General features: G+C 41.6%; 1 long non-coding RNA gene across 1 annotated transcript in view; it reads right to left on the bottom strand.

Moving 5' to 3' along the window:
* The window catches only part of LOC310675076, a 275,570-nt gene that overhangs the window by 74,429 nt on the left and 178,942 nt on the right, over positions 1 to 22,199 (bottom strand). The gene's annotated exons all lie outside the window — the stretch shown is intronic.

Raw genomic sequence — 22,199 nt, forward strand, 5'->3', positions numbered from 1 at the left:
AGCTGAGCGCCTCTTGCAAGAGAAATGAGGAGAAACCTGTTTTCCTCCCCCTTCACTGTTCTGTGAACTCTCATGGCTTTACCAGAAATCTTTCTCTATCTTTTAATTTATCTGCTTTCCCCCAGTTCTTCCTCCTGGCCAAATTCGCATTTGCTCTTCAAGTAATTGAAATCTAGAGTGTAAGATGAAGGGTGTGGAGCTTGAATAACTTCAGCAGAGTGTGCTTCTTAAAAACAAAATCAGCAAAAATAGAATCATACATCTGTAAAGTTGGAAGGGACCCCAGGGGTCATCTAGTCCAATCCCCTGCCGTGCAGGAATTTGAACTAAAGGATCCATGACAGATGGCCATCCACCTTCCTTTGGAGACCACTGTACTGCCAAACAGCTCTTACCAACAAAAAGTTCTTTGTGATGTTTAGTCGGCATCTCCTTTCTTGTAACTTGAACTCATAGTTCAGGTCCTAGCCTCCAGAGCAGGAGAAAACAAGCTTTCTCCCCCACATTTGAGAGCCCTTTAGATATTTGAAGATGGCTATGTCTCCTCTCAGTTTCTTCTTTTCTAAACGTACCCAGTTTGCTCAACTGTTCCTCATAAAGCTTAGCTTCCAGACTCCTTATTGTCTTGGTCATCCGCCTCTGCACATATTCCAGCTTGTCAATATCCTTCTTAAACTGTGGCACCTAGAACTGGACACTACTCCAGGCGTGGTCTGACTAAGGCAGAATAGAGCAGGGTTATTACTTCCCTTGACCAGGACACAAGATTTCTGTTGATGCCGCCTCAGATAGCATTAGCTTTCTTGCTGCTGTTAAGCTTGTGGTCTATTAAGACCCCTCAATCCTTTTCACATTTACTACTCACAATCCACGTGTCTTCCATCTTATATTTGTACATCTGGTTCTTCTTGCCTAAGTGCAGAACCTTACATTTGTCCCTATTGAAATTTATTTTGTTAGTTTTGACTCATTTCTCCAATCCTGATCCTGTCTTCTGCAGTATTGACTACTCCTCCCAGTTTGGTGTCATCTGCAGATTTGATGAGCATCCCCTCAATACACTCATCCAAGTGTCCAACAACTTGCATACTCACAGGCACACTTGCTTTGTTTGAAGTAAATAAGGAATTCACAAGTATGATAGAGCAAACCCATTGAGATAAGGAGGAAGCCATTTCCAGGTTCTTTCAAGTAACTTTTGACAGCTTTAAATAAACATTTATTTCTGAAATATTTAGTATTGGCACAAACTAAAATGAAGAGCAGAGAAGGACCATTGGTTTAAAAAATAATTATTATCATACATCATTTATATGTTGCCCAGTAATTAACCTGCCTTTTGAGTATAAGTCTCTGCGACACCTATCAAGACATACTCAAATCATATAAACAAATTTTTAAAAGCACAATAAATACTAATTATGAACAATAACAATAATTCTCTGCAATCTCAATGCACCATGTAAAATTTTACATTATTCTTATGGAGGTGAGGATAAAAATATGAAATCCAGAGCTCTGCTAAGAGAGAGATAGCACTCAGCCACTCTGAGTCATCTCTGGGTATCACAGATTGACTGCCAACTTGGTTGTGCACACACCATATCTGTAAAGCACATTCAAAGCTGATTATTTCCCTCCAAGAATTCTGGGCACTGTAGTTTACCCCTCAGAGTTATAATTTTCATACGCCCTTAACAAACTTCAATGCCCAGAATTATTTGAGGAAAATAATGTGCTTTGGATGTGCTTTAAAGGTGTAGTGTGTAACAGCTGAAATCAGTTGGAAAAAAAACCCAGAGCCTTTTGGTAACCTTGAGGATACACCTGCTATTAGCCTAAACCTCAACAGAGAACTGGCAAGGCAATCAATGTAAAATCCCTCATTTGCAGACTACCATCTTCCCACCCAATCAATAAAACCAAGTCTAATGTGCACTCTGCCACATGTATTGGGCCAATTACAGCCTCACAGGACAGCCTCATGGTGGTGATGCTGATCACGACATCCTGAGCTGCCCCCCAACCTGGTGTATTGACATCTTCCACTGCTAAGAATGTGGGGCTCCTAAACACCATATATAAGACCATATTGATCAGCTCAGATAGGGAGACTGCTGGGCAGCAGGGGATTGCCAGTACACCAACAGAATCCTTTATCTGTCCCACTTAGCCAACACAATTTGCAAACACCCTAGACATGTACAGTACTTGTCTAGACAGGGAGACTGGAAAGAGAGACTGAATTCCTAACACACACCCTTCTGATTTCACTCTGATGCTGGCTTGGATTATGACATTAAAGGAACAGAGAAATCGTGGTCACTTTATTGCTATGAAAGATTTGCTCCTAGCTCTTTGAGTTGCACACTGTTAGTGACAGGAAAGAGTTTAAGCAGGAAATACAACTATTCCTGATAGCAGATGAATTGACTTGATAAGCCACATCTGCTAAGTACACAACTTTTGCTGAACATAGTTGCTTAAATTAGTTTACATGTTTGTGATTCCTTCGAGCCATCTTCCAAAGAAAGAATCAGCTATCTCCCAAATAAAGAATTGGTTACTGATACAACAATTTCAGACTTTGAGGAGAGCACTTTGAATGGAAATGTACCTATTTGGATCCCAATGTCAGGGGAAGGAGATTAATTTTTGGAATGTTAATGTCAAAGTTGGAAGTCATGGCATTTGCACAGCAGCACCGCTATAAAAGTGGAAGGGATGATGGGATAACCTGCACATATTGTGCAGAACAGGTGCACATGGCAATGCAATCAGCCCTGAATACTAAACTGTTATTGCAGGGCTAGCAAGGGGTCATGTGTGGGAACGTCTGAGAGACAAACTATCACAACCTGAGTCCAAAGTACTACCCAAATACTGTGCTCCCATGGCAACTTTTGTCTTGTGCCCCTCACCTTTATTTTCAATATGAGAGGGACCTTGCAAAGTGCAGTTTGTGATGTGGCACAGCAGGCTGCTTCTGTTCAGAAAAAAGAAGTCTAAAATTGTACCCAGCTCTTTGGATCCTGGCCCATATTACCAGGGCAAAAGTGCAGAATTACAATGTCAGATATATATTTGGAGTACACTTTTTATACTTTTTCAAATATGATTATTTCATCTACCATATCCACTGTGTTTGAAGTAAAGTCTTTTGTTAAAAGTTTTGTGGCTATTGTTTAGCTGAGCCCAAATAGGAGGCAGGGCAAAACAAGACTTGCTAATACAGTATTTCATTCAAAATGGTTTCAGATTTAGAACTAGCCAGGCCATTTCCCCTCTAAAGTTTTGTTATTATTCTACAGTGGCCTTCAAGTGGAAACATATGCTTATTTAACTGTCATATCATATAGCATCAATTACAATTTTTTATGAAAGCGATTTTACTGGGCAAAACCTGCATTATGAGACTTTGAAAGTTATACTTGTTGCACCAAGTTTAACTTGCAGGATTAGACTTCTGTACCTTTGATTATAGTTGATTGATGTAGAAATGTCAGCAACGCTGCAATTTCAGGGTCCTAAATCACATATTAATAGTGTAATACTAGAAACGTTTACTCAGAATTAAATCCCATTTAGTGGAATGGGAAGTTCTTTCCAGTGTTATGGGTTTGCAGGGGGCAAGGATCCCTAAAATTCCTGGGTGCCAGTTTTTTCCTTGTTTGTGAAATTAGTAAATGTGGGGTTTGATCAATGGATTTAGCAAGGCCTTAAAAAGGCAGTTTCCTCAGAAGAGTGCCTTAGAGAGGTGCTATGAAAGTACAAAGGTGATGGCAGGGTCACCATCAGACAAGAAGTGGGGTGTGTGTGAGAGAGAAGTTCCTCCTGAGGCTGTGTGTTAGTTAGCAAAAGGCAATTGAAGATGTGAGGGGAAAGTGAGGGTAACTGGGTGTGTGGTGTCACCACAAGAAAAATGTGTCTTTTGCAAGAGGCTTTTGAAACAGAGGTTGTCAAGGGGACACTGGAGATGATGTAATGGATGGAGGAGTTGTGTTTGGCAAGGGATTCTGGGGGAAAGGAGCAGGAAGTGGAGGAGGAAGTCTCCATGAGGGGACTGAAGGGCGGCAGCCATATTGGCTGGCTGGAGCGGGCTGTCACAGAGGCACGGGGATGATGCTTAGGATGCATCTGAGTCCAGTGCTGTGCTGCTGGGAAGGACAAGCCCACTTGCTGTGAATGCCCTCTCCATCTGAACTCAGGTGTAAATATGCATAAATAAACAGTATTTAGAAGACACTGCAGACACCCTGGGTGAACACCTGGAATCCCTGGAATCATGCTACCACTCAGCAGAGATTGTGGGCGGCGTGGAACTCTAGTTATGTAAGTACTTGGTATAAGGCTGCATATACACAAAGCCATTTGCAGCACAAAAATTAAGTTTTCCTCAATTCCAAATTGTTGATGATCGTCCTGAACATGGTGCTTCAATCTAGATCCATCTGCCATCCACACAGGTGGCTATGCTTACTTGAAAGCTTTTCTCTTGAGTAGGTTATCCATGCCATTCCCCCCCCCTGCACATGCCCCAGGTGAATGAAGAAATAATAATAATAATAATAATAATAATAATAATAATAACAACCCACTCTGGGTGGCTTCCAATCAAGTGTTAAAAACAATACAGCATTAAATATTTAAAACTTCGCTAAACTGGGAAAGAAAGAAGTAGTGATGGCGATGTTAGTGTATATACCCACCCAGAACGTAATAGGGCAGCTGTGGACACTCCCCAACCCCTTTGCCACGGCTGCCTACATCTGTTTTAACCTGTTTTCAAATGGACATACTGCAGGGTAATGCAGAATCAATCTGCAGTAAATTTCTATTCTTTAAATGAAACCGGTTTCTCAAGTACTTTTCAGTGGCAAAAAATATGCAGTAGAACTAGATTGTGCATAGAATAAAATGCTGTGTGTATGCAACCTAAGTCACTTTCCTTCTTATTAGAGATTTCAGTTTACAAAACATTGTATAAACACAAGCTAAGTTCATATGTATTTATTGTACCCCAACCAGCATGAGCATGTTGTTTAGTCTTTCAGTCGTGTCCGACTCTTTGTGACCCCATGGACCAGAGCACGCCAGGCACTTCTGTCTTCCACTGCCTCCCGCAGTTTGGTGAAACTCATGCTGGTAGCTTCGAGAACACTGTCCAACCATCTCGTCCTCTATCGTTCCCTTCTCCTTGTGCCCTCCATCTTTCCCAACATCAGGGTCTTTTCCAGGGAGTCTTCTCTTCTCATGAGGTGGCCAAAGTATTGGAGCCTCAGCTTCACGATCTGTCCTTCCAGTGAGCACTCAGGGCTGATTTCCTTAAGAATGGATAGGTTTGATCTTCTTGCAGTCCATGGGACTCTCAAGAGTCTCCTCCAGCACCATAATTCAAAAGCATCAATTCTTCGGCGACCAGCCTTCTTTATGGTCCAGCTCTCATTTCCATACATCACTACTGGGAAAACCATAGCTTTTACTATACGGACCTTTGTTGGCAAGGTGATGTCTCTCCTTTTTAAGATGCTGTCTAGGTTTGTCATTGGTTTTCTCCCATAAAGCAGGCGTCTTTTAATTTCGTGGCTGCTGTCACCATGAGCATATATTGTTCAAAAAAAAAAATTTTAATTGATTTTTTTATGCACAGGTTCAAAATCTTTTGATAGTTAAAATCTGTGAGACATTGCAAAAACTGCCAAATCTTTTGAAACAATTTATAAAGACCCATCCATCAGATAGCACTGTTTGTGTGCCTGGCTGTTGTTAACCTGTAGGTGTGGTAGTTTATCTTCCAGTAACGTGTACATCTGCAAATAGGAAAGGATGAAAGTTCTGTGGAACTGGGGTAAGGCAGACCTGTGGGGAGAAAAGAGAACAGATCAGACACAAAGTACTTTTCCAACTATGCAGTATTCTACTAGTATTTGGGTCGTCCCCCCCCCCCCCCGCAGTGTGCTGTTTCGGCAACGGTTAGGAAACATATTGAACAAATTTTCGGAAAAGCACAAATAAAATACAAACTTACTGGCACAGAAGTAAGTTTACAGCTTTATGTCTAGAAAGAGCAATGGAATAATTTAGAGCAATTTTGGACACTATCAAGTGACACATTATTTTTAGATTTTAATACTGTGGGTTTTGACCCAAATGCAGTAAAATATATTCTCTAAACTTGGATGTACCATGCAAAGTGCCATCAGGACCAGACACTATAAACTAGGATTGGCATATAATTTCAGGGAGAAGAGATTGTAATGGAGACGGTATTGTTGCCTACTTTTATGAGGAGAATGAAGTGTTATAAATGCTGAAGATCTTTTCAACTAGAACTGAACATACTTCAGAAATATTCCCAACTTCTTGATATGCCATAATCAATATAAGAATTCTTTATTGGCAAAAAGAATGGTTTCCCTGCACGTTACCTATTTATCCCAATATTAGATCCACACCTGCTTTTAAATCAGATGATTAATGTAATGTGCAGCTAGCAATTGCAGATTTAATGAGCACATTTCCCACATGTTATGAATGATGCCACCTCTTTTCAGCAAGGAGTTGTTTTGTTACTTTATCGGTGTGACATCTGCATGACATCTGTTTCATATTGGTACCGGAGGCTCCTGCTATCTACTCAAATACTCAGCAAGAGAAAGTTCTATGAATAAATCCCAAACTCCCTTCTGCCTACCCTAGAACTAGCCCGATTTAAAATGCAAATTAAGAAAACTAAGAGAAGCAACCCCTGTTAATCTAGCATATGCTATTGCCCAGTGTGGGATCTTTGAGGATGAGAAAGTGCAATTTTTCAAAACCACTCAATGAGTCAATTGCCAGGGGTTCCTAACTGAGCATGAAAACTTGTAATTCCATTAAGATGGGGAAAACAGTGGGTCTGGCTGGATCACTAGGATGTCTGTGAGGGAAGAAGACGGAACGGGGAAAGTCAATGATTCCCAGCAACAAATCTTCTGCTGCATAGTCTACATACACATTAGTGGCTTAAAATGCAGCAAGGCCATTTCCCCCCACTGTGTTTCATGTGGCATTTGCACACTATTCTACACACACACCAGAGAGGGGTAGGGGATGCCTTCACCCAATGCACATTAACTGTTTGGTTTTCATGCACCTATACCTCCCTCCTAAACATTAAGCTGTTATCTGTGCCTGGCACTGTCATCCATATACAGTATGTGCAAAGGCTGTCTCAAACGTACACACCTCAGCTAAAATGCACCGTGAATGTGGCTGAAGTTTTACTTCCTGATTGAAGTTGATTTGAGAGAAAACGTTTCAAGCAGCGATATTTCTCAAGAAACTACAGGATAGTTCTGCATTGTGGGCAACGTTGGGTGTACATGGATTCAAAAAGCCAGAGGTGGGAGTGCATTGGGGCCAGAGTAAATGGTAATGTGTACAGAGCCATTTCCCTGTGTGGAGTGGAAAGGCTTGAAAGCCAATTTAGCTGGCTAGAGAGATGCCCAGTTCTGTGTTGATTCAATGAAGAAATATTGAAAGGAGAATTCCCAGATGCTAAGAGGCAAGTTTGGGGCACGAATTCTTTGGTGAGAGAACCCTAGCAGAAATTTAAAATCACGAAATAGGCAGCAAATACAGTCTGTTAGACCTTTAAAATATGCCCTTTACAGTGAATTCCAAAGTTTCTCTCTTACCCAGCATAGAAAAAGACCACACATTTGGTAAATAAAAAAATAATTTACTTACAAACTCTTCAAAGGTCAGGTTCATGCGCTTCATAAAGTTGCACAGGCAAGAAAACTTAGCTTAATTACAAAATGTTGAAAGTTCCTAAATTATTGGTATAGGAATTCAAGAGTGACCTATGCTAAGCCTCTCAGGACAGCTTATTCTGTGGTATTATCCCCTCCATGCATTCATTAGACTTAACCATGCTGGTTATATGAGACTTGTTATCCCACATTCTGAAGGTCAAGCCACATCCTAGTCTTCCCACTCCAACTCAGGTCAAGTCCACATGCTACCTGGGCTGTTTCAAAACAGTGTCACAAACTCAGATACCACCACTTATTTGGACCTTGCCCTTCACAGTTCTGTTAGTGCTCATGGATGCCCTGAACACCTAAAATATTTTTCACAGGGAGAGAGACAGAAAGCAAGAAAGAAAGAAAGGAAGGAAGGAAGGAAGGAAGGAAGGAAGGAAGGAAAGGATTCTCTCTTTCTCTCTCTCTCTCACACACACACACACACAGAGAGAGAGAGAGAGAGAGAGAGAGGGAACCAACCAGCTACTGATCTGTTGAGGGTGGGGGAAAAACAACTTTTATTTCAGAAATCTAACCTGACCCCATCCAATGTTCATAGGAGAAGAAAGAACACTCAGCTTCAGCTGCCGGTTGCCCTGGGACTTGAGAACAGAAGAGAAGCACCCTGTGGCTTCTGCCATCAGCCAGGTGACTGGGTTGTTTGTGTTTAGGGTTTGTGCATATGGATCTGTGTGTATTTATTATAATCTGTTGTAAGCTACTCTGAGGATCATTCAGTCAAAAGGGTGGAGGAGGTACAGAATCTTCTGAATTAGTAAAATAAATAAAAAATCTGAACATATGGAAAGCTTAGTGACCACTGCTGTATGAGAAGAGATAAGGCCCCAAGAGCTAGAAGAATCCAGTGTTTTAATGTGAGGAAAGGCTTCAGCACCATCATCGTTATCTTTATGGTAGTGATGTTTGTTTTTTAAAGGAGGTGGGTGTGGGTGCAGAGCAAAATCAATCCCTACTCCAAAAGCAAGGGAAATAATTGGAAAGTAAGTTGCATTTGTGTATTGTAGGAGCTGATTCTGAGTCTCCAACAGGTTCAGGCCATAGGAACATTGCTAAATATAGCAACCACTTTACTGAATGATGAGCCAACAGTTTTGCAAGATAATAGAAATACAGCTAGCTTCCTTTTTGCCATCCAAAATTCTTGCCTGCGATGCACAAAATGTATCTCATTCATTATCTTGTCTCCCAGAGCCCTTGGCTCAGTCTGCTTGTTCCACTTGCTACAGTTACAAGAACTAAGTAAATTTAAATCTCAGGGATCATGTACTGTACATACACGGTGAAAAGAGCACATCGTTGTCCTTTTGGGGTGTGGGGGAGGGTTGTGATAGTGGTGAAAGCTGGGCTTCCTCCAAAGGACACTTCTACATATCTTGCTACAGTTAGACTATTTGGAGCCAAGCAATGTGGAGCCTTAACTAATTTCAGAATTCACTTCTGCTAAATTATTTACGACGCTTTACATGCAGGCTCTGGCTTTTTAAAAAAGCCACACACACGCCTAATGCTCTATGTTAGGTTCCATGTGAAAATAAAGGACTAATTCTGCATCCAGTGTCCAACTAGTACAGTAGTTTAAAACACAGTAACTGATGCTTAAGCCAAGCATTTGATATATTCAAAGAGACCAAAATGGAATTTCTGCCATGTACAGAGCTACTAAATCATGTTAATTAATGATGAGAATGCTCAATGTTTTCACATAAGCAGCTGAAACAACATTAGAAACATTTAATAAAAATACAGCCAGCCACTCCTATCAAAGACTCAGACACCTCAAGTATAAAACAATGAAGATTTTAGAAACAGAGAAAGTCCCTCTGTTTTGCAACTGCAGAGTCAGCATTATACATCTATTGAAACTATTTGCTGGGGAAATCTTCAGCCTGAACTTTGTAAAAGTGAAAATACAGAAAGGTAAAATAGATGGATTGATAGTTTTTTTGTTTTTGAAAAATTACAGTGGACCAATGCATCTCAGACTTTTAAAAGTGGGGCCAACCTGTAAACTTATTCAGTCCTTTTTGGGCCAATTTTAATCTAACGCTCTGCACATTGCTGGCTTAAAATGCAGCTAAGTTGTTCTTTGTCTCAGTTTGGATCAAAGCTGGTTTGGGGAGAACACTGTTAAATAAGAAATCACAGAATAGATACAGGATAGATATGGATTGTGGTTAATGCCATGCAAAGCCAGCTGTGGGGAGCACGCTGTTATGCAGACTAAATGGGAGTGTGTACACAGCCTGACACCACCTTTCAAGCCATACCTCTCTCTATAACAGGAAGCACGAGAATATCACACCTGTAGTTAGCTGTGAATCTTTTGTTTTTCTGTGTAAATATAGATATAGGCAACATGTATTTGAGTTGAATTAAAGCATAATTAGGGAGGGAGGGAGACTTTAAGTCATCACACTAACACATCACATCACACTGACAAGAATGGTGTGCTGTGAGCCTTGTAAAAGTCCCTCAAAATGTGTGTGTGTGTTGTGCAACCCACCCAGAAACACATTGTTACCCACGGTTTGAGAAGCTCTGCAGTAGGCAAAGCAAAGTAAAGAGCAAAACACGCAGGTTTTTGGAAATTAAAGGTAAAGGTACCCCTGCCCGTACGGGCCAGTCTTGACAGACTCTAGGGTTGTGCGCCCATCTCACTCAAAGAGGCCGGGGCCCAGCGCTGTCCGGAGACACTTCCGGGTCACGTGGCCAGCGTGACATCGCTGCTCTGGCAAGCCAGAGCCGCACACGGAAAGGCCGTTTACCTTCCCGCTAGTAAGCGGTCCCTATTTATCTACTTGCACCCGGGAGTGCTTTCGAACTGCTAGGTTGGCAGGCGCTGAGACCGAACAACGGGAGCGCACCCCGCCATGGGGATTCGAACCGCCGACCTTTCGATTGGCAAGCCCTAGGCGCTGAGGCTTTTACCCGCAGCACCACCAACAACTAACTTCACTGATCAGTGGGTTGCCAAAATCAACAGCCACAGAAACAGGGAATATAGCGGGAGACTTGTCACTGAATTCTATCCAAACCAAGAAAGGGAATTTTGTAGGTTCTTGTTTGGGTACTACATTTAAAAAATAATAATAGTTCAAGGATTGGGGGAGTTTTAATAAGGGTCGATCTAGACATGATGTGCGAGATCCATGCATCAAGAATCTCCCACATTGAAAAAGCTAAAAGGAGCCAGAAAGGAAAACCATGGTGCCAAGGGAGGAGTTTTCAGAGGTTTTAGCACAATCCTATGCAGATTTATCTGCTGGGGCTTATATAGGTTATGTAGAATTATAGGCCAAAATCATTGACCACCTGAAAGATATAGGTACCATTATGATTTCCCTGGTTAAACAAACAGCTGATTTGGGAGAGGGCAATTTATATTGGGAAAACAGTGCAGCCCCAAACTGACCCTTACCCCCATACACACCTACATACCAGTGACTGCTTTTAGGTTTTAAAAACAATAATAAGATCCTAATCTCAGATGCCCCATAGCTCACCTTGTTGCACTCTTAAGAGAGCTTCCAGACCTTCACTATTTTTGCATGAGATTCAGTCACATCCTGGCAAATTCAGGCTACAGAATTGAAGTTGAATTGGAGCTCTTGCAAAGCAAACCTATTTCCCCCAAAAGATCAGACTTATTGCGACGAGGAAAGTGACCAGAAAATGCACTGGATAGTGTGGGATAGCACTTGCTTTGATGCAATGTGGTCCTTTTTGTTAAAGGGTTCGGCTGGAAGCCACCTAAGAAATGGGGTCCACACATCACTATGTTGCTGCTGAATTTTGCTTGAGGAAAAAGGTCCAAGAAACCTAGACAGAACAAGAACCTCTCAGGCTAGTAGCCAAAGGGGGGATGTGCATATCTTTATTCACATATTAGCTGCTTCTCCTATAAAAAACTGATGTAAAATGAAAACTATTCACACACATTATATGCACATATAAAATTGTGTGCAATTTTTTATATTTGAGTCCTATATGCTTCATGTTTTATTTTAAAATGTGATCTTTTTAATATGGGCCTTGTGATTTATCGCACTTTTCCAAGCAAGCATAAGCAATTACGGTACTATTTTAAAAAATCCTGCAGGAATGGTAACACAACTCTCCTGTTCATTATCTACAAATCCCATTAAAAAGTACTCCAAACAAGCCTAAGGAGACTCACAAATCATGAAGGGTTGCCATGGGGAGGATAAGAATCTCCTCTTCTCCTTACATAGCATAGTCAAGAGAAGAGATAAAAGTTCAAATGGCAACTCAAATGAGTTTGTCTTGATGTTAGGAAGAAACTTTTTACTATATAAGTAATGCTGAACATTGAAACAGGTCGCCTAAAAATGCAGCGGCTTCTACAAAACTGGAGGCATCCAGAATAGTTTAAACTATGTATTACACTGAATGCATATCTGAATCTAATGTTGCAGGTTTTAAAAGCTGCAGTAGCATCAGCTGGGGTGGGTTGATAATTAATAGTATCAGAGTAGGTGTGGAAAGGGAAAAGTCCTCCCTGTCCTCTACTGCAGTCCTGAGGAAAACATCTCTTCTGAAGCTAGTATTGTTTTGAAGGGAAATTCCCTCATTGGTGTCAGCCTTTCTCAACCTTGGCTCCCCAGATGTTTTTGGCCTACAACTCCCATAATCCCTGACCACTGGTCCTGTGAGCTAGGGATCATGGGAGTTGTAGGCCAAAAACATCTGGGGACCCAAGGTAGATATACAATAAATACAAATACTTTATAATGTCACTTTTAATTTGATCCACATTTTTATGGCACCACTTTTCATAGGAGGGATGTGTGTTTATATTTTGTTGTATGTACAGATTGCTTTCTCCTTTTGTTCCTCTTTGCATTGTAACCAGAGAATAAACACTGCAAATTACATTAAAAGAAGACCCATAGCAGCTAAAATCATAAGGAAAAATACTGTAGTCAATATCAGGAAAAAAATTCCGTATAACAATTTAGTTAAAAAGTGATTAAAAAATAACTAAGCAGTGTTATTATCTTACATTAATATAAGCAATTCATACACTACAATGCAGCCAAGCAAACACAAGATGCAGACAGAAGACAAACCTTTCCACAGCCCTAAATGTGCACAGTGTGATACTGCAAAGCTGATTCTCTAAAGCTTCACGTTAAATTTGAAAAGTGAATTAGAAAGCAATTGCTCAGAAACATAAAGTCTTGCAAAATGTTATAGAATGTTTCCAATCTGCAGACCTGGCGTTTAATGATCTGTTTGTATAATCCCTTTATGCCATAAAGCAACAGAACCCTCCATAATTCTAATAGCTTGTCAATTACCTGTTTTTTTAAAAAATGCAGTGGGTGGGAGAATAATCTAGAAACTTGAATCAATGGTGCTTCCACAGTGGTTGAATGGAGCTATAAATCATACAAAAATTAAGCAACAGTTTCTAGGATAATACTCCAAATTTATCTTGCATTTATTTCCATGATTGTAACAGGGTTTCCCATGTCAATAATATCTCATCTTGGTAAGAAACAGCAGCTCATTTTGATTGCCTCTGCTTTCATATCCAAGATGTGGATGCAAACTGAGCTTGATGTTGTTCAATAGCATTCTGGGAGACATAATTTTTGGCATTATAATTGAATCATAGAGCTGTAGAATTGGAAAGGGCGGCAGGGGTCATTTAGTGCAACCCCCTGCAACGCAGGAATCTTTTGCCCAACATGGGGCTTGAACACATGACCCTGAGATTAAAAGTCTCATGCTCTACTTCAGGGGTCAGCAAACTTTTTCCACAGTGGGCCGGTCCACTGTCCCTCAGACCTATATCTATCTATCTATCTATCTATCTATCATCTATCTATCTATCTATCTATGACGAATTCCTATGCACACTGCGGGGGGGGGGGCAAGTAGTCCTCCCCACCCACCCCCAGCCCCAGTCGCCTTCTTGGTTTGCCACCTGCCTCATTCGCTGAAGGGCTGGTGGTGCAAAACGGGCTTCCTCCCTGCCTAGAGAAAGAAGGCGCTGCGCTTACCTTCCCAGGGGCTGTCACCACCGCTGCTGCGGTGATGATGCAGGTAACTGTGAAGCAGGTAAGCAGAGCAAGCTCGTCCGCTCCACTCTCTAGCCCACAGGAGCACCAGGGTGGCAGCGGCGGGAGGAAGAGGCCAAGCAGCGGTGGCTCTGTCAATCAAATGCCGCTGCGGTAAACCAGGCACGGCATTTGATTGGCAGAGACGTCCCCGTGCTGCGCTGAGCTAAACCAGGCATGGCATTTGATTGGCAGAGCCGCCACCACTCGGCCTCTTCCTCCCGTCGCCATCGCCGGGAGTCTTGGCTTTGCGGTGGGTTCTGGCTTCGCGGCGCAGACCGGATTTAGGAGCGAGGTGGGCCTGATCTGGCCCAGGCGCCTTAGTTTGCCTACCCCTGCTCTACCGACTGAGCTATCCCAGGAAACGCTGGCATTGGGTATACATTATATTGCTAATCAACCAACAACCTATGTCCATTAACTGCTTTGAAGAATTTAGCAGAAAACCTAAATCTTTCACCCACCACATGTTATTCTTCCATTCAACTTGCAGCTTTATGTACAACATTAGCTTCTTCTCCTTCACAAGTATGGCATTATCTTGTCCAGTAGTGGATTTATAAGTATGTATGTATAGTATACTGTTGAGGAGGCCCCAGGTTATTAGTATATGCTGTTAACTGAGAGCATACCTCTGAAACTTGACTACAGAAAATGAACTGCCATTGTTGAATTCCAGCATTTTAGTTTGTTTCCACTCTTCATTTCTTCTGCTCCTTGTTTCAAGTCAGTGGATGGAGCTCCATAAAAGTGGGGGTCACCAAACCAGTGTCCGTGAAGGCCTTCACTGGTACTCTCAAACAGACATTTTATGTAACATAAGTTATTGAGTATTATTTTTAGCACAAAAGGGGAAAAAATATTTGCGCCATCTCAGACTGTCAGTGTTTTCCGTTTTAGTCTGAAGGGATGAGTATGGAAGTACATAGGTAGGACTCCCTCCGTACGATGGTTCAATGTGTTTTTTAAAAATGCATTTTCAGTCATGGCTAGCTAGCTTGCTGGGTCTTTCATCTAGATACCCCAAGCTATTTAAATAACAGTTTTTGCTTTCCACATAGTATAGAAAAATGTGTAACACAATAGCAGAACCCAAAATATCACAAATTATTTTTGCTGTTGAAATCTGGTAATTGTAATGTTGAAAATCTTCAGGTAATAAAATGCACATGTACGCTTTAGAGGAAATCCAAAATAATCTGTGTCACATTAGAATTATCTCACTGATAAGATCACCTTTTCAAACCTTAACTCACACAGCATGCAATGTCTGGATTTAACCACACAATGTTATGCAGGTCACTCATAAACATTTCACTAGAGGGTCCATTTGTACAGGGACCTCCCTGTTCTGTACTCAGCTGTGCTATCGGTACTGAAATGTCAACAGGCCAAACTAGGTCTTTTGAAATTCTGCAAAGCTCCTTGTCCACATATATCTTAACTACAAATCATTACATGTAAAAGTGTAAGTTTTTCTCTTGATATTATTAAAATGCTAATAATGTTGGCCTTGCGGGCAGACAATATACCGTATTTTTCCGTGTATAAGACTAGGGTTTTTTAAACCAAAAAATTAGGTTTAAAACTGGGGCTTGTCTTATACAAGGGTAGTGCTGATGGATGTTTTCTTAATTTGGAGTCCCCAAAAATAGGAGGCGTCTTATACAAAGGGGGGGGGGGGCGGCTTATAAACGGAAAAATACGGTATTTTGCATTAATTACTCTCTCGCTTAGCTCTACTTGGCATACGTTATCAAGGTTGCTTTGTGCACAGGGTGAGTTTGTTCACATTTTAACATGTTTTATTCTTATTCTTTTTACTCCACTGCAGCCAAAAAGGCTCCCAGAGCAGGTTACATAAGATCTTTTTAAAAGCAAGACAGTCCCTGCCTGGAGGCTGCTTTCTAAAAGTCGCAACACAAAAGGGATTGAAGGGAGGGGGAAGGGGAGGGAAACAAGCAGATTCTCATAGTAACCAGCTGTAGTTTACCCCTCACAGAACTATAGTTCCCAGAACACTTACCATATTACAGTACAGTGTCCAGTGTCTTTGGGGCATGGTAGCGGGGATGTGCTTTAAATGCATGGCGTGTATGCACCTTAGGCAGACAGAGACAGCAGCTTCAGATAGCAAATGCTAAAGGGGGACAATGGGGAAGTGTTGGATGGTGGAGCTGTGAGTGCCATCATATGGTGTACTCTGTGCCTCCTAAAGTTGCCTGTTCCCCATTATGTGGTGGATACTGTATTGTCACCAGTACTGAAGTTACACTTTCAGTCCAGTTGTCTTCTGTACGTGGAATGGGGTTGGGCATCCTGTCACCTCTTGCTTCAGGCAGCAAAATGTCTTAGGCCAGCAAAATGTCTGATTGGCAGTGGATCTCTGAGTGTCAGGCAAAAGACTCAGCACTTAATAACTGATCCTTCTCACTTTCTAGCAACTCTTCTGCCAACTGCCTCTGGGAGAATGACTCAGACAAAAGTACTTGGAAGGATGGACGAGGTAAAACCTTTTTAATTGGAGATGCTGGAAACTAAATCTGGTCATTCAGAAATGTAACTATGATATTTAGAGGCAAAGTTGCTTACAGAGAATTAAGAAGTTGGCAAAAATAATAAGCATTATTGAATGGGCAGGATAATGCCTGAAGAGTAAAGCATCAACAATAAAATGTAGATGCACTGCCAAATTACAAAAGAGGGTTAGTAAATCTAGGTCTTTATGCTACTCTGAGGCAGCCCAGATTTATTGGGTAGGCGATGGATGTTCCATGATAAGTCAAACATTTGGTACAAACTGAAACAAGAGCTAATGGAATTTCCCAAGGATATCTTCCATTGGGGAGGTGAAAACCAAAACCAAAGCTTTTAGACAGAGGGTAATTCCATGGCAGTCACAGAAATCATGAGAAAATACAGAAATAGATTGAGTCTGGGAATTTCAGAATTAGATTCAGTCAGGAGAGATTAAAAAAAAAAAATCCTGGAAGGTATGTTAGATATGATATCACAGACACACACACAGAAATGTTTGTGTTTTAAACCATAAGATTATTTAGGCTTGTGGAAAGATTGACCAACACATGGAGAAAAGCAGGAGAAAATATGCCTTAAAGACTTTTGTGAGGGATCACTATACAGATGCTGAATAATAATTAACTTGTTCTCAGGCTCCTACACATGCCATAAGGTACGCTGGGGCCGTGGAATTGCTTGCCAAGTCCTTAAGGCAATCACACTTCATGACACTCCCAAGGAAGATGCCAGATGCTGACGGAATGTTCTGAAGTTCCTATTTCAGCCTATACAAATTTTTCAAATAGTTCTAACTACAGATTTAGGCTGCCAATGTTCATTTATGTACACCATGCAATATAAGCCATGAGCCGAATTAGAAATTTCAGATCTTTCTGCTCTTGGAAGTAAAATATAGAATAAAATGTAACTGCTGATTCTTAAATGAAACCACAAGTGTCGCAAATGCAAAACAATCCTTCAATTATTATAGAGCATCAGCAAGTGTTGATGGGTGGTTTAGAGGGATTTTGATGTTCAGCAAGGTATTTGAGCTTAGCAAAGAAAATAAACAGAACTTCTATTAACTGCCTTGTGAGTGGGCTAGAAGCACACATTCAATTTGTAGGCAAGGTTAATTATCTCCCTCCATAGCAAGTGATTAGTGCCTGCTGCGTCATTTAAAAAAAAGCCCAGCTGATGCTCCTTGGGTATTATATCCCAAATGTCTGAGACATATTTGGGTACTTAGGGTGAGCGGTCATAAGGTAAGCCTACACAAAGTCCATTATACAACTTATAGAGCCAGAAAAGGACTTTGTTCCAGTATCTGACATTTGGTTTAATGAGAGTTACTCTCAACTAATTGTGTATAAGATTGTACTTTGTAGTTGAATTGGCCAACTGTTCCCTCTCTTGGCTATAATATTTCGATGGTTACCACTTTCTGTCAAGCAGAATGATGTTCAGAATCCCACAAAGCCTTTCTATACGCACTTGTGACTGAGAGCAAGTGAAAAGGTCTGCTAGTGTAAGAAGAAAGGTGTGTTTGAACAAGAGGCAGATACAGAAGGGGTTTTTATATTGGGTATATTTTCTTTAATTTTTCTGAGAGAGGCAAATGGACCTTAGTGCCAGCATGATCTATGTATAAAAGGAACTAAAAATAAATACTATTGGGAACAGTCTGTGTTAGAAAAAGAACCTTGATATACATTCAGATGCAAAGCCTAAGATGTGAAAACTTAAATGTCATCATTCAGATTCGATCTGTGTTCTAGATCTGTGTTCATCTGTTGTATTTATAGGAAATCATCGGAAATTCAAAATATTTGTTTGCTTAAATATGCAAACTAAAAAAAAGAATAAAATGAAAATACATCCTCAGCTGTGACGTTATCAAAATGACCAACCCTTCTTTGCTAGGTTCTTTTATAGCACATAAATAAGGAACTGACTGTATAGCAACATACACAAATGGAAAAAACGGGTTCAGGCCAGCCTACAAAGACACAAAATATGGCAAGCAAAGTACAACAAATGTATTTGTCACAATGTACCCGCTATTACAAGGCATACAGTACATGCAAGCAGTACTCCAGAACCATCAAAATGAGTACAGTATTAGAATTTATGATATATTTTCATTATCTTTGATGCAAGGGAGATGGCAGAGCAGCTGTAGCAAACAGGGCTGGAGCCCGGTGATCCCAGTTTCCAAGAGAAACTTCTTATTCTGCTGACAATATAAAAGAAAATTGTAGCAGCCCAAGCCAAGCAATATAGTGTAAACTTTTCCAGACCGTGAGCAGGCTTACTCACCCTGTGAAGTTAACAAGGTCCCACATTGGGTACAAGCAGAGACAACTGCTGAGTGCTGGCTAGCAGAAAACAGAGGAAGCCCACTAGGGTACATTTATGAGTAGAGACTGTGAAACACCCAGGGTTTCTTAAAGAGTTACTACAAGAAACAGCCCAAATCAAAAGAAGTATTCAACCTATGGGGTGTGACTGTATTATGAAGATGTATAAACTTCATTTATTGTCTCAAGAGTACCTTCTCAGTATTAATTCTGTTGTATGGGTCCCTGTCCTGTAGTATGAGGACTTTCTTTTATTTTCTTTTTTAAAAACCAGGGGAGGGAAACGCACTGTGTGAATATTCAGTTTTGCTTAAAAAAGGTAAATCCTTAAGCTGACTCAAATAATAGCCTGGAAAGAAGAAGCACACCTTCCATGAGTAGCACCAGGACTTCAAGGAGTAAATAAAACAGGGAAATAGTTGCTGGCAGAGGGCATATTTTTAAGCTGGGGGAAACGCTTTTTCAGCCTGAGGGACACATTGCTTTCCAGGTAACTCTCCAAGGGCACTTTGCTAGTAGTGGGTGGGGCCAGAGGCAAAAGTGGGTGGAGCAACACATGTAAATTTTACCTTTTATACATGCACTCCACTCTCTCTATCCTCCATCCTGGCAAGCAAGAGGCATTATCAGAGTTCAAGGACAAGTTCCAGCCAGGCAAAAACATATGAGGCAAAAACAGCTCTAGTGAGTTGTATGGCCTGGGGAGAGTTCCAGGGGCCAGATAGACAGGTGTTGGGTGCCAGCTTGGCCCTGCAACTGTGGGTGCCCAAGGCCGTGGGGGCCATGCAACGTGCATGGCCCTGGCACCGAAATTTGTGGGTGTCTGGCCCCTTCATGGGGAATTTGGTGGGTCCTCGGGCACCCAGGGCCCCAGGGAGTTGGCACCTATGAGAGGCATAGAGGGCCGCATTTGGCTTCCAGGCCAGAGGTTCCCTCCTGCCTTAAGTGAAGAGCTTTATAGACTAAGGAAGTAGTGAGGCAGCAGTAAAAATGCATGTACCTTTTCATCAAGTCTTCTTTCTCTAGTTAGCAGTTAACTGTTCAGTTTTTCTCCCCCATGTCATATTTGAACGTGAAATATTCCCTGGAATCTTTTGCTGCAATATAAATAGATATTCAGCTTTAGCAAAATAGCCAGTAGCTGTAGTGCAGAAAGTCTATTATTTGGAATTTAGATAAACCCCCAAAGCAAAAATAACTGTGAGGATTTAACCAAGGAGGAATTGGAATCTGACAGTTTAGCCAATCAAAACTCCTGAGTGTTGACATTAGGAAAAGACTTGCATATCCTGTTCTGCAACATGCTTGTATCTCCAGTCAACAGGAGTCTAATGCAAATGGATCCATTCATAAAAACCGTTTCCATGCTGCTTGCTCTTGCACTGCGTGCAAAATAACATGTTGCAAGACAATGTGCTGAGCCTGTAAATAGTACCTCCTCACCCCCTTAATGTTTACAGACCTTTTTTTGTGTGTGTCTAGAAACCTTGCATTCTTTGCCAGACCCTTGTGAAAATGATACAGTGTGTGTAGTTCTCACTCTCTATCTCCTTAATTTTAAAGAGAGGGTGCCACTCAAAGTTAAGGGGGAATGGCTGGGCTATAGAAGAGAGTAGCTTTACATCTGTTTCCCTTCAAACACTTTCTTCCCCCACTTCCCTGTACTTTGAGTGGCATTAATTCTCCTTGGCACCCGCTTCTTACCCACAAAGAGAGAGAGACAGAGAGAGAAAGTGAGGAGGTGAATCTGAGTGAGGACAACAGAAAGTGTTCCACTCTGTGATTTGGAGTTCCAGAATATTCAATTTTACACCAAGGTCACCAGTACGCTACAAAGCAAAAGTTCAAGTATATACTTGGCTCTGCTTCTCCCCCCCCCCCCCGCCCTTAAAAAAGAATTTTGCATTGTTGAATTATTATAGAAAAGAATTACGGTCTCACTGTTTGTGTTAGCCAATCTGATTAAACCTGCATAAGAGAAAATCCACGCAAGTGACTTTTCTTACTGAGGGAGAGCCATATTCTCGTAATGTCCCCATATCAGATTTTGTAGGAGATGGATGAAAAGGAAATGTTGGCAGAATAGAAATCCTATTAAAAAATACCATTGCACGTGCAAGCCAGTACTGCCAGGCATGGAAAACTGGAGAGCCATTTCTGTTGACTCTGAATTGTGATTTTCTTCTGGATGTAGTTGCTGTATGATAGCTGTGTGTCGTGTGCTTCAGCATGTGAGCATTTAACTGCAAGCTACATCCTTTTGCTTGTAACCAAAATCCGACAGCTCTTTTTTGGGGGGGAAAGCTGCTTTGGCAAGGGGAAGATTTAGGGCAAAGAGCAACATGGAGTAGCAGGGCTCAGGGCTGGCTCTGTCATGAAGCAAAATGAGGCAGCTGACAAATTTGCACCTCCAGGCCCCTTACCTCTCTGGTCGACACAACCATGCACCCATTCAAGACATTTAAACACAGGCTGTCTCATGCGCCACCCTGCCCAGAACGCCTCTCTCTGAAGGACACCTGGCTCTTGCACAGTGCCAGACAGCAGGGAGGGAAAGCCAGAAACTGAGGCCCAGGCATGGCTGGTGCAATTGACAAGTAAACTGGGGGAGGGGGTGTGAAGAGGTAGCTATGCTGAGGGTTATGAATCCTTTCCCCTTCAACCACATCTCTGCTCCCAATTGGACCTATGTGCATTCAGCATAACAGTGGCCCAGAGCCTACACGCGCACAAATCATGCACATGATTAAGGAATTCATTTTTGCAAGCTTTCTTCTTGTGCAGGTTCATTTTCACCACACATTCAAAGCACTATTAGAAGACTTTAAACAGCCATGGCTTTCCCCCAAGGAATCCTGGGAACTGTATTTTGTTAATGGTGCAGAGACCCTATTCCCCTCGCAAAACTGCAATTCCCAGAGTTCCCCGGAAAGTGGGCTGTTTGTTAAACCACTGTGGGAAGTCATCATGCTGATGCTACGCTTAATGTTCTTGGGTAGAAAATAGGAGGAGGATGGCTTGATCCTGCTCTTCCTCATACATGTTCCACTGCTTACATGCAGATAACATTTTATAGCACTTCTCTTTTGGGCGATGACCTTTGTGTTTCTAAACAATCAAGCTTATGGTCAAGTGTAAGTTCCACAGTAAAATGTTAAAGTAGTTATACCAAGTGAGTAGCTAGGTGGATTTACACACACAGTTGTGGGCTCCTGCGTGCTGTTGCCCACTATGCACATCTGAACGAGTTATATGTGTTAATTTCAAGCAATGCAGTTTTAAGCAACGCTGTATCCAGGTACAGGCCTGCCTGTATTTTGAGGAGTACCACACAAATTCAATCTCAGATTGCATGTGTGAATTCATCCACATATGCTACATAGCTTGGGTGGCTTTCAGGTACTCAGAGTAAACCCAATGGA

This window comes from Podarcis tiliguerta (assembly GCF_965153285.1).
Source record: "Podarcis tiliguerta genome assembly, chromosome: 3".
In the NCBI taxonomy this organism is placed as follows: Eukaryota; Metazoa; Chordata; class Lepidosauria; order Squamata; family Lacertidae; genus Podarcis; species Podarcis tiliguerta.